Raw genomic sequence first — 14,307 nt, 5'->3', positions numbered from 1 at the left:
TGTGATGGAGCCCTGCTTTCCTGGAGATGGCTGAACACCTGCCTGCCCATGGGAAGGAGTGAATGAATTCCTTGCTTTGCTTTGCTTGCGTGCGTGGATTTTGCTTTACCTATTAAACTGTCTTTATCTCAACCCACGAGTTTTCTCCGTTTTAGTCTTCCAATTCTCTCCCCCATCCCACTGTGGGGGAGTGAGCGGGTGGCTGTGTGGTGCTTAGTTGCCAGCTGGGGTTAAACCACGACATCTCCACACTCATCCTCCCAAAGAAATTATGGACTTCATGGAACTCCTACATCAAGAATACTATGATGTTGGCGCTGAATTGAAAACATTTTGCATTTTCTATCCTAGTATACTTGGTTGTATCTGACTGTATATATTTTTTGGTGTCTTGTGTTTCATGTCTCCTGCATTTTGTGTTTCTTCTACAAAACTTATATTTCAATCTTGCAGCCCTTCACCTTGCAAGGAAAGAAAACAGATTACCAGATCTATTGTGCCCTCCAATTCACAAAATTCTGTAGATGTACATTATTGTTAATAAAATCCTTATTGTTGTGCTGCCACTATAGGAAACAAGTAGGGGGACAAGGTAGCAGAAAGGGGCAGAAGGGTTAGAAATACAGGGCAAGAGCTAAAGGGACACAATTTTCTTAGAGAATAAAAGGTGCATCTCTGTGTGATCTATCAGTTCCTCCTGCCGTCACCACAAGCTGACCTCTGTGCTTTCTTTTCATTGTGAATATGCCCCAGCTAGGTCAATGTTATACTTCCTTCTGTCTGCAGGTCTCCAACTGAAAGATTAGCTACCAAAGGCAACTGAAAACAGTAGGAATATTTTCTAAAACAACTGAGACAAAATCTCGGTTAGGAAGCAGACAACCCACTTTTCACCTCAAGGTTTAGCTGCAGCTAGATATAGATTAGAGGGTTGAAAGATGTTACCAACTTTTTTCATTCCTTTCATTTTTTAATTTTTTTGTTACTATTTGTTAGTTCTAAGGTAAAGAAAAAAAAACCAAACCCAAACACTTCTCATCACTGTGCTATACAAATGTTATAGGTGATTTGCTGCTGAGAGAAGAAAGGGGTGGGCTAGGCAGAGTACATTGTGGACAGCCATAGACTGCACACTGTATGTCTACAAGAGTCAACACTTCCACTATTCTATCTTATTCTTGCTAATCTTCATAGAGAAAAAAAAAAAGGGTTTCTTTCCTTAAACAAATATTAAACACTTTTTGTTTCTTTAACTATGAAGTCCACAGAGTCTTCAAGTAATATCTCAGACCCCATATTAAAACTCTAGGTAATCTCTTTGCCTTTACTTTCTCCTGGCTATATGGCTCTGCCTTCACCAGCTACCTTCACTGTCTGTGGTATTTTTTTAATAACACAGAAAGACTTGAATGTTCTCATTAAGCCTGAAAAAGAGCACTTGGCAAGTTCATTGGTTTTAATGGAGTGTGTCTTTGCAACCGTCTATTTCTACTCATCTGGCACATGCTGGCATTGTTCAGCATAAAAGCGGTATTTACTCTGTGCCAAAACAAAATTAAGTGGTTCACTGTGATCTCACCCGTGGTGAGGGAGTCATGGTGCAAGGCATTATGCAAAACCAGAATAAATTACAAGACTGAAAAACTTACAAAGCAAAGAGACAAGATGAGCTAAGAAGCGAGGAAAGAGAAAGAATGTGTTGGAAAAGATTAAGGGGTCTATTATGGGATATTGAAACTGAATTGCCAATGCCTTAACTGTATTTCAAATTTTGTTGTCTTTGATATTACCAAAACTGTTCCTTCTCCACCTTTTTCTATTCCTTACTCATTCCCCTAAAGGGGATAATAATTTTTTTAGGTATTAGGATAAGACACTTTGCTGAGAAACTCAGTTCTTTACACTTATCTCAGCATTGGCTTATTCGAAACAAAAAAATATTCTTCACGTTAGGCCATTTAACATGTCCCGCATTCAGCAGCAGCAATCTGAAAAACTGTAAATAATCACCCTCACTTGAGCTTGGGAAAGGGATCTGATAGTTAAATCTTGACTCTTTCTCCTGAAACCTTTTTCACATGGGTGGAATGGGATTCACATAAAAAGCTAATAATTTCCATGGGGAACAGGTTGCAGGATCGTGCCCTTTGCCAATTTATAAGCAATTAGCCACTGTAGTGACCCAAGGTTATATCTATGCTCTGTTTGTTACACATGAAATATTTACATATGGATGTACAGGAATTAATTAGAGGATTTTTTGACTGATCAGTTCATTTTCTACTGAAAAAAATAGTAAGACATAAGTAGAGACAAACAAGTACTTTTAAGAAACAGTCCACAATGTAGGGTAGGAGGAAATAACCTAGAGAAAAATAATTTAATGATGTGTATCAACAGCATTTTTCTCTTGACAAATATTAGTTGACTACTCAGAAAAAGCTCTTCCAAATTATTTCTCAACTTTAAAGAATTGCTTCAGACTAAGCTTACTCACCAGGTCATGTTCTTCATTTTGTTTTCTTTTTCATTATTATTAACTTTAATATGCGTAGATAATCTCCTTGCTAGAGTATTTCTTACCATTTCTGTGCCACTCTCCATTAGAAAAGTGAAGGTATTAAAATGCTTGGATTTTTTTTTTTAGCAAGAGCTGACAAGCTTTTATTTCCTTCCTTTTCTTCTGTCTTCTGAAGGAAAAAATGGCCAACTTTACTGCAAAAAAAATCAGCTGTCTGCGAGGGCTTGAGTTCCAGGGACAGTGTGGGGTAGCAACTGATGGATTCAAATAGGTGTACAGATCCAGTGAAATAAGTTTGCTGAACACTGACGTCCATTCCCTTCCTTCGGGGGAAGATGTGATATTCTAAAGAGAGTTAATGGACAAATATTGTGGTTATAAAAAGAAAAGATCTTTCATCAGGCACATAAGAGAAAAACGTGAGTGTTAGAAGGGAAGTGACTGAAGAATAACAAGAAAAAGTTGTATTATACGGGAGCAAAGAAAGTATGCTAAAAAGAATAGATACTACACTGTAAAGTATTAACTGGCTCTAATTTATACTGATACCTGAAAGAGGAAGTGTTTATTATTTTGCTAAGTGCTTCAGAAATCTCTAATAGATGTGGAATAGGTATCTGCTTCTATCATCTGAACAGTACAATTAATGCACCGGCTAGTCTGAGAATGCACAGCAATGGGAATGATTTGGTTATGTCTGTGAAAGGGTAGCAGACAAGTGTCCCAGCATTATACCAAACAGACCTTGCAAGTATCTAAACTCAAATGAGCTTGGCATAATGAAACCCAAAACAGAGCAACCAGTATTTTCCAGGAGATCTTTCAGAAAATCTGCTTGTTACAGCAATGGCATGGAAGTAAATAAATGTGGAGAGCTTTTCAAATTCTTATTATACTCTAACCTCTCTAACTGGTATTGTGACATAGTTCTTCATGCACTGTACGCTGTGTTAACTTCGTTGTCATAGAGATAAGTGATAATCCAGAGAAGGAAATGTTTACAGTCTGCTGTCACCTTCTAGATTATGCTACATTATGAGGTCTAATGACTCCAGAGGTATGTCTTCCATTATGGACAAGGATAGGATAATGTGAACATTTCACACTTTGGGTTTAAAATGAACCAGATTTAAACTAATCTTTATTTCATAACTTACTGACACGTATAGCATGTAAGATAAAAAATAATGTCTCACGACATCTTCATTCAAGATACTATTGAAGCCTTATACTTTTCTTACAGACATGCTGCTTTCTTTTGTGTACAAAACGATTGTTAGAGACAGCAATTGCAATAAAAATGTCATCTTCTGTAAAAAGTTACAACACTTTTACTACCCAAAGTACCAGCAGTTGCAATTTTCACAGTCACTGATTTCCATAAATACTTTGTAAGTTTTGTTAAGTATTTCTAAGATATTTGATATTTATGAAGTTTGTCACACTAATAACTCTGAAGACTAGAATCTTCTATCCATGTCTTCTTTTTCTTCTTTCCCACCCCATAATGTAACATAAAATGTTTCGAACAAAGTAGACTTTTAAAAATGTGTTTCCAATATACAGATACGTATGTTTGTATGCATACATGTGCATACACACACAAATAATTAACTTTAAGGCTATAAAAAGTATCTCACCTTTTTTTTTAAAGTAATTTACAAGCTTCCCATCTTAATAGTTGCAGTGAAAAGGAACACGATACAGTATTTCATTTTCTTTGACTCTAGTTTCCTACAAATCTTTCAGGTGGCTCTCTCATCAGCCGAATGAGATAGCAACAGGTTGACATATGGTTTCTTTCTTCCAGTCTTTTGAGATATTTCATTTCCAGGTTCCTATTTCTTAACAGAGTTATTCTACTTTTCCTCTAGTTTGATGGCTAGCATTCATTGTGGGTATATGGATTGCGTATTCACTACAATCCACAGTATGGTCTTTAAGACAGATATTAAGGATAACAAAAGAGTAAATCTGGAAATTATCAGTTTTGTTGCCAGAACAAGAGAGAGGTGTGTATAACTTGGTATTTCAGAATAATGCCTACAGACAGGAAAAGAGATCCTTCATTTACTTTACTGAGTAACATGATGTTGGCACACCAGTGAGATGATCTTGCCCAGACTCAATGTTCAGTGCTAGAATTGATTTGAGACAGCATAAAAGAGGAATGGGGAAAGTGCTGGTACGTGATCTGGTTCAGTAAGAGACAGCTCTACCCTCTGGTGGTTGGGTAGCAGCTGTTCAAGCCTGGAAGTAAAACTAATTAAAATATTGTGACAAGATGAGGAGTTCAGTGTATGGTTATTGATGTTCATAAGAATAAAGGTACATTAAACATAACACACAAAGCAAGAATTCATTACAAGAAAGCGTGTTCATAGGGGAGGAACTTCCCAATGAAAGGTTGTGATAAAGCTAATACTGTAATCACAAGTAGGCCTTACAGCGTCGCTGCCAGCAGAGCAGTTAAATCCCTGGTCACGGCAAAGAGAGATTGCAAGTTACTACATAGACCTTACACTGAATGTAAAAAGTTTACTTATGTAGTTGTTTCTTTGCAAGAGGTTTCAAGCCAGACTTTGGATAATACTGAGGCACACAGGCTTCATCACACAGACCACCATCCTTCTTCCCCACCACCCCAAATATGCACTCCAACGTACAGTTCCCCACATTTTACTAGATAAATACAGCTGCACCCAGTATGCGAGGACAGGAGTTAAATATCCTGAAATTAGTAAGTACTCCAAGATCTAGTCTCTATCTTTACATAAAAAGCCATTTTTTGGTTTGCCACACATTATGAGTGACAATGCTATTCCCAGATATTTAGGTCTCACTCCTTCCCTAAAATTTCTAGGACAGGGTTCAGTCTGTACAGACAACTTCGTGTCTACTGACTGTCTAAATGCAGTCAAGACAAAGAGTCCAGTTTAGATATCATGGAACCTGGGTCTATGCTTGTACTTTATAAACTGTTATGAAACACACTGCAGTTCACCTACCTCTTTTTATCATATTCAGGAGCCAAGAAATCAGAAGTGTCAGAAATATGAAGTTGTCTCATCACTGAAGCAAAGAAATAGCTTTCTCAAGGTCCACTGCATTTGCCTACCACCTGTAGTGTTTATTCAGTTATATTTAGACTATAATTCTTTGGAAAAAGGACTACCTTCCTGTTAGTAGCAAAACTGGCAAAATTGGTCCAGCCTACACTCATGTAAAGAGACTGTTAAGTTTGCTTCTTGACATGAAAAGCCTTCACAATAATTTTCTCTGCATCTTCCTAAGAAAAACTGAGGAAAATAAGTTTCAGCCAAATAAGAAGTAAAAACATTCTTGAAAACAAAGTAAGCTTTCCTTCTAATCTCATTTTCTTGCATTGTAATATTAGAAGTGTATGGATAGCATTTTGGGGGAAGAAATTTTTTGGTTTTACACCAGCAAGGATTTATCAATCACATGATCTACCCCCGAACTTTGCAAATTTAGCACAACTTTTGCGTGAAAAGAGGTTGCAGTGATTTATCAAGAATAAATATGAAATATGACACTGGACATGTTAAAATCCGCTACCACCCACTCTATTTGCTAGATCTTCAGAACTTTGGTTTTGTTAATTCATTATCAACCCAAATTCACTTACTTTCAGTGGTGAATTAGCTTCAGGTTCACACAATGTCCTAGTCTATGCCTAGGCTCCCTAGACTCTCTTGTAGTACAAACAATTACTCATAACAGCTACTTATGCAAAACAAATTGCTTTGTGCTTCACAGTTGCTTACACTGCCTTAGAGGATACATCCTACTGTAAAGTGGGACTAAGTGCTAAGCTGTCTGACACAAGCAGTATTTGGTGCCTTTAGAAGAAAGGTCATCTGCTTGCTCTTACTTGGAATAAAGTAATATCAGATTTTGTAATAATGCATTAAATGGAAATATTGCAACACAAAAGAGGAGTTCAGAAGAGGGAAACCAAACTGTAGACAGAGCTGAGAGAGCAGGAGGGACCTGCAACTTATTTGTTAAATGTAATGATTCATGGTTATAAAATTACAAAATGAGAAAACACGTAGATGTAAGGATACTGTGTGTGGAAGCTGAGGATTCAAACTAATACTTACTTCATTATGGAACTAGAAATAATGACAGATTTTAAAATGTTCCCCAGGAATAGCCTTCAATCTCCTCATAAGGTTGTCTGATAACAGGAAAGTAGTATGGTCTGTTGGTTTCATGCCGTTGAGAATTGGATGAATTCTCAATTTGTATTTGCTCTCCCCTTTCGCTATTCAATTTTAGGCCATTCTCCAAACATTTGTATTTGTACACATACTTCAGGACAATAAAGTGACTATACCTGGTTGGCAGACATTTCCAGAGGCTACATACTCTATAGAAACCCGTGTTAAAGTTTCTGCCCCAAAACAGACTATCTCAGCCTTATGTAAACTAAAAGGCAGACAACTAAGATTTAAGAAGTAAGTTTTAAATATGATGGAGAACAGCATCTTGGTGAGGCCAAGGAGTCCAGTTTTGGAGGCAGCTGTTTTTCCAGAGTGGAGGCAAATAGTCAAGGCCCAACTTGCAATCACACACTACCTTAACAGAAGCCTGGTAATGTCAGCACAGCTCACACTCGAGCACTTGTGCTGATTCAGCAGGACTCTTCAAACATGCTCCAAACTAAAGAGTCCATTACGCAGAAGCCAGTGGAGAACTTAAATATTTTTTAAATAGATTTACTAAATCAAACAACATGTATTTATATTCTTGCTCTAGGTGCTGACAAGACTGGCCCATAATCCAACATTTAACATATTAGCACCTACTATAGTCATGAAAGAGTAGCAGTATAGTCATGAAATATGGTGGGAAAATGTTATTCTCTTAAGTTTCTTTCTTTTTCCGTGTGTTAATAGTTTTTGTCAGCCATGTACCAAGAAGAACAAACCACTGTGATCCCAGTCTGAAGATAACATAATTACAGGGATAAATACAATTTCTAAATAATCAGTTTCCTTGGTTTCTAATTGCCTGTGAAAATAAGAAAACACTACCAGGAAAAGTGTTCTTCCTTTGTTTACTTTTACAGTGGACAGATTTAACTGTCTCATCAACTGTGTCAACTACTAAAGTGAATGTTCCTGTCAAGGATTTGATATACAAAGTCCTATGAAGATCACATTTTTATTCTCATTTGAGGCCTGATTATAGCAACTTCATGAGAACTTTTTTGTGCAAATTAGCTCCTGTCAAACAGATTCACTTTCATCAAATCACAGTTCACTGATGTTTCTGGCATATAGCTTTTATGCACACCAGTATTCTCATGTGAAATAAAAAGGAAACCATATGTTTTGATTCACCTTCAGTTCTAGCTGCCATATGATCTTGTATTCTAGTGACGAAATGCTTTTAATGGACAGAAAGTGTTGAAATCTATTTGCCAAAAAGGGTCAAAAGTAAAATACTAAACCCATTTTAAGACTAAAGATCGGTATTGATACAAACATTACAGTTCTATATGAATTAACATATTTTGCTTTATTCTGTAACATGGGTTTCCATAAAGGTACTTCAGACTCTAAAAATTCATTTTGCTTTCTTGTTCTGCAAGCTTGAACAGAGATCAGATGAAAAAAACACATCTTGGGGATGTCAGAAACTTATTTTAAATGCTGCTTTACCGATAGCTTAAGGGCAACTACTTTTTAGGGAGCCTAGAAAAAGATTTTTTTTCAATTAATAAAATATTAGCTTTTCAATATGCTAACCACTTTTTTGCAAGTAGCAGGTGAGCCTGCCCCCTAATTTCACTACTTTTTTTTTTTTCCTCTAACAGGAAGCTGAAATGCAACTGTTACACTTTATCACAGACTTGTCATGGATTAGTGACACATACACCTTTCTGAAGTAGAACAGAAATGAGCCTATATTCTTAAATTGTAACTCCACAGAAATTAGCAGCACATCTATATACTGTACCGAGAAAGAAAACAAGTCACTCTGCCTTTCCTGAGTAATATGTACATTTCTGTAAGAGACTTACAGTTAAATCTCTGGCTACTCTCTGTGTTTAAGAAAATAAAATAGCACTAGGATGGTTTTATGTTTCTCACATTACACCAATACAATGGAAAATGAGTTTGCTAGTGGCTGTCCAGATATCTTGATGGTTTTTAGCCTATGCCGTTCAATGCTGCACTTTCTAGTCTCAGAATTTGGAAAGAATTTGCTGTTCAGAAGTTATATCCATCTTAAACACTCTTGTATGGGTTTGGTTGGGGTTTTTTGGGTTGGGGTTTTTTGTTTGCTTGTTTGGTTGGTTTTTGGTTTTTTTTAAATGAAATTATACAGTGAGCAGAACAATCTACAATTGCCATATATAATTCTAGGCTTTAAAAGCACTGTTTCCGACAGCTTCTCTACAGACTCTGCAACACAATTTCCAATCCACTGTACATTTTACAAAAAAAAGTGGTGGACTGTAGAATGTACTCCAAACTATTGCAGTCTGAGCAGCTCAGTCCTTTTGATACCTTGCTTTACAGTGAGAGTTGTATTTCAGAGTAGACAACAGGCTGGCACGTCACGTGCAGTCCAACAGCTGTACCTCTTCAGCTCAGGTTCGTTTGAACTTGCAGCTTACCTCAGTGGGAATTCAGAGACCAGAGCCTTCCACTCCCCCAACAGAAATACGACAGAGGCCCCCAGCTGTTTGTTTAGAATGCAATATCTCCTCCTCACATTTTTGCATATACTTGTAGAGCACAACAAGCTTGTACAAACAGCAGGCAAGCTTCTTTGCTTTAATCAATGATTGTTTATACCAATTAAGCTTTTTAAGGGAAACACTGTAGTATAAACAAGTGACATATGCAGATACCACTGAAATCATTCATTTGTGTTCAGAGTTACCCAAGAAGCAGGTCTGCAGAACAGAAGCAAAGCTGGTGTTAACTTGTCAGTTTTATTCAAGGAACATTAAAAAAAAAAAAAAAAGAAAAAAAATTAATTGTATTTACCCATTTGTAAGTTCAGTAGATCGTAATCATAGTCTGAAGCCTCCAACAGTTTTCTTGAGAAAAAAAGATGATTGTAACTGGTGTCTGAGTTATTTCTTTAGGTGGACCTGATTAATTTTCTGAGTGTGGTAGCAAAACTTTGCTTTCAAATTTTCAGGAGAAACCACAGCAGAAAATGAAAGCACAAGGAAAGACTTATTACAAATAAATGAAGATAGGGTCATAGGATTGACATCGGTCTGATTTTTCATCTGCTGCTATTTGGATGAAGGAATACTCCACCCTTCTGTTCCTCCTTGTGAGGATGACTCTTAAAGTATTTACATTTTTATGTGGAAAGGCAATCTTTTTTTCTTCACAAAGCTCGAGATACTTCACTAAGATAATTTTCATAAAAATACATCTGATTAGGACAGAGGAAGAATTATGTTAATTTCTTTCTAGGGATAAATACACACTAATAAATGAGAACTAAGACAAAACCCTGATCTGACATCTGCTAATTAGTCAAGCTCTAGTACCACACAAATTGCAACTCTGGGGCAGTAACTTGCCTTGTTCAACATCACATTTTCTCACCATCACTTGTGAACAGCAAATCAAGCACTCTCTTAACATGGAAAGAAGTGTCTTCTTGACAATATCCAGGCTTACACTCTGCACAAAAAGGGTTCACAATTTTACCAGCTTTAATGCCAAAACTATTCTTATCCCATTGAACATAAAGAATGTCTTGGTGTTCCTCCCACTCCCTGGGGAGTTTGCAGGAACTCAGTTATAACTAATAAGGAACTTATTTACATTAGGTACAACAACTTTTATTCCTCCTAAAGCAAAAGCAGTGTACCTAATAAAAGTAAAGTTATACAAGGAGAGATAGGGAGGACTTCAATAGAATAAAACTAGCTGCAATAAACCAGAGTAATTTTTAAGTAGTAAAGATCTCCAGTGTACAGTGCTCACAGACCAGGGAGGAAAGAATCCAGCTGAAAATACAGAAGGAAGAATATCTTCTACTGACTAGGACTAACTGTGCTAGGGATGAAACTGCCTATCAAAACGTACTCTACTGTTTGTATCTTACTCAAAAGATCTGAATACCCAGGTTTATATCAGGTCTGCATATAAAGTGATTGAATTCTTCAATTCATAGTAATCATCAGCATTCATCACCATGTAGCAGGAAAATAGTCGGATTTTCTTTGCCTATTGTACTCTGCAGTATACGGGAACTTCGTGCTATTCATCCTCCTCTGCTTGATCTCCACTCATTTATTGTTGGTTGATGGATTTTTTCAGATCAGCCAGTGAACATGAAAAACGTTGACCAGCAGCTACATTGTGTAAGAACACAGAAGCAGGTTCACAAACACCAGGGAGCAATGAGGCATTTTTTTCCTATTTCAAACAAAATTATTTATACCAGCTTTCACACTCTGCTCCTTTGAGATTCCAGTCATCAGCCAAATTCTTTATTAGAATTGTACGGCAACAAGATAGAAATTGAAAGAAAAGCCAGCTCAAGGAAGACAAGTGAAAAACAAAGGGAGAATCATCATTGCTGGAAAGAGAGTGTCAGATACTGGTCGTGGAAAGGAACTGAGATATGTGACACATATCACTGAATGAAACATGTCTCCTTAACTCACATAGGTTTGGCTTGGGCCCAAACCTATGTGGGGTTTTTTTCTTATTTAATAACAGGATTATGTAAAAAATATTGAAAGATTACAGGGAAAAAACATGTGAAGCCACATAATTTTATATGACACTTCAAGAGCATAAATTAAAGCTACAAAACACTGCAGTATAATAATGAGTCACGTTTCCATTATTAATAACAAAATAATCAGATGTAGCCTTCTGTGAGACTGATTGTTAATTAAAAAAAGGAAAACATCAAGCTAGCCAAGCAATATCCAATATATACACACAGTCAATGTAGAAAGACCTAGATTTGTGACATCTTAAAGCTCCAGTCTACTACTTCAAGCAAAGCATTCCCGTGTTGCACTATCAGTATTCTATTGCAGGTTGTTCCAGTACCATCGAAAGCAGTGCAACCTCCTGTGGAGATCCCCTGGAAAACAACACGTGCATCTCAGGAGGTGAGCTCAGTGCCTAACATCTTCATTAAATGGAACAGCTTCCAGTATTCATCGTTTAGCGAAAAAAAAAAAAAAGGTAGGATTCAACATAAGGAAATCTCATGACTCAATTTACTAAACTAGCCCTTTGCATGTATATAACCTTCTTAGGCCTACGAACCTTGAAGAGGTTAAAGTATTAAAAATTAAGCCTTGCATCCAATATCCTAAAAGAAAGTTATGCATCAAATCTATAGCAAAGCAAGGTTAAGTTACTTGCTGAGGGCCATAGATCAACTGCAGTTTGTTTTCCATTGCTCACTTTGAACTACTGAGCAGCTAACCATAAGAGAATAGAGGAATCATTGACCATTGTTTAATATTTTGTTCATTTATAATCCAGTTGTTATTACAGTATGCCTTCTTTAAATGCCTCAGCTATACACTGTTGTTTCTACTCCCGAAGCTTTATAACAGCTTAATCTCTCTCATGGTTTGATAGTTATTTTTAACCTAAAAAGGATTTCATCCTGTTATATATTTACCTCTGTCAGTTCTTCTGTCTCAGTGTCATAATCATACTTTGGAGCGGACTGCTCTTATACCAAAATGTTGTAGACAGTACTGAGATCAAATGAAACCCAAATTCATCCCATTGTCATAATCTTAATAAGTCAACACATTTAAGAAGCCATATCTTCTAGCATTGCTATTTCAGTGAGAAGATGGTGGCGATCAGGAAAACTGTCATGATGGGTCTTCAAATGCAAGAACCAAATGCAGAGCCAAACACAAATTTCTTTCACACACTGTTATTATCATTCAGTAGAGCATTTGTGGTTTACCTGCTGTTTTAGAAATACCTCATTTTGTATCAGAACAGACTCCTGTGTAAGCCAGACTGTATGCTACTGATCACTTTCATTTATTTAGAAAATTGCAGATTCATTTTCCTACTTGGAAAGTTTTATTATTCAGACAGAGAAGAGAGGGAGGAAAAAAAGCTATGACTTAAGTGACTCATTATGTATTCCCACAAGTAGTGCCTGCTGCAAGTGGACTGCTTGTAGATACAGCATACACTGAAGTTCACCATGCAAGCCTTTTGGCAAATTCTTATAAATTAATTTGAAGAAAAGAGAATTTATTCTATAAAGTTTCTTAAATGGAAAGTGTACTACATTGATTTACACCAAGTAATGTGGGTACATTAGTAAAAAGTCTTTCAGAAAACATGCTCAATTTTTTGATATATACTTCTGAGTATTTTCCAAGGGATGTAAGTTCAGCTTTTAGATCCCAGCCTATGAACCTGTTGAGCATTGCTATGTCTTGAAGTACCATTTTGCTCTGATAAAATAGTCCCTACAATGTGCCAAGAGGTGGAAGTTTTTATTTCTTGATGCTAAACTATCTTGCTACAGCATGGATTATATTATCCTTCTATTTGAAGGAGGTATAGGCTAAAATCCCCAAGAATCAACAGCAACCACCACCAAACTGAAAAGTCCACGATGTCTATGGATTAGGTATTGAGACAGACATGGAGCACACTAGCTAGTAATAACACAGTTATTTTCTGCAGCCAACAACAAAACAGCAAGTTAAGTTAATTCCATTATAATCACCTCTAACTATAAGGCCAATGATTGTAAATGCTGCTTCATTTTTCACTTACAACAGCACTGATGCATTTAGGTCCCCTACCGTACTACAATAATGAAAATACTTTACGGAAAAAATATTTTAAATAGTTGGTATAGCAACCTAAGCATTTAGGCAGGAGCATTCACTCTGTTAAATAATTGAATGAAAAACCATCAACAATGGAAAACTTTATTCTCTCCTGTTGTGTTATGTAAAGTAGGACACAGGACATGTAAAGAGAGTCCTATGCATTTCCAAAACACCAGAGAAATATCCAAAACTTAAATAGAGAACAGAAGAAACAGCATAAGGAACAGTCTGTTACGCCATAAAAAGTGGGATTTCCAGTGAGAAATACTATTCATCAGACTTGTGCATCCTTAACCTTACTACTGATGAAAAAACTGGTAGGGATGAGCCTCATGCAATTACACAAACTTTTCTCTGATATTCTCATAGAAGAGAGGTATTTAGTTTGTGTGGCAAGGTTTCGGTAGCAGGGGGGTACTGGGGTGGCTTCTGTGAGAAGCTGCTAGAAGCTTCCCCCATGATTGATAGAGCCAATGCCAGCCGGCTCCAAGACGGACCTGCTGCTGGCCAAGGCCGAGCCCATCAGCAATGGTGGTAGCGCCTCTGGGATAACACGTTCAAGAAGGGGAAAAAAACTGTGCAATTGCAGCTGGAGAGAGGAGTGAGAATATGTGAGAGAAGCAACTCTGCAGACACCAAGGTCAGTGAAGAAGGAAGGAAGGAGAGGAGGTGCTCCAGGCGCCAGAGTAGAGATTCCCCTGCAGCCTGCGGTGAAGACCATGGTGAGGCAGGCTGTCCCCTTCAGCCCACGGAGGCCCACGGTGGAGCGGATATCCACCTGCAGCCCTCACCAGAGCAGGTGGATGCACCTAAAGGAGGCTGTGACCCCATGGAGGGCCTGTGTTGGAGCAGGCTCCTGGCAGGAGCTGTGGACCCACGGAGAGAGGAGCCCATACTGGAGCAGGTTGCTGGCAGAAATTGTGACCCCGTG

This window comes from Mycteria americana, chromosome 7, assembly GCF_035582795.1.
Source record: "Mycteria americana isolate JAX WOST 10 ecotype Jacksonville Zoo and Gardens chromosome 7, USCA_MyAme_1.0, whole genome shotgun sequence".
NCBI classification, from domain to species: domain Eukaryota; kingdom Metazoa; phylum Chordata; class Aves; order Ciconiiformes; family Ciconiidae; genus Mycteria; species Mycteria americana.
The sequence above is the reverse complement of the archived record's forward strand: the minus strand, read 5'-3'. Positions refer to the sequence as shown.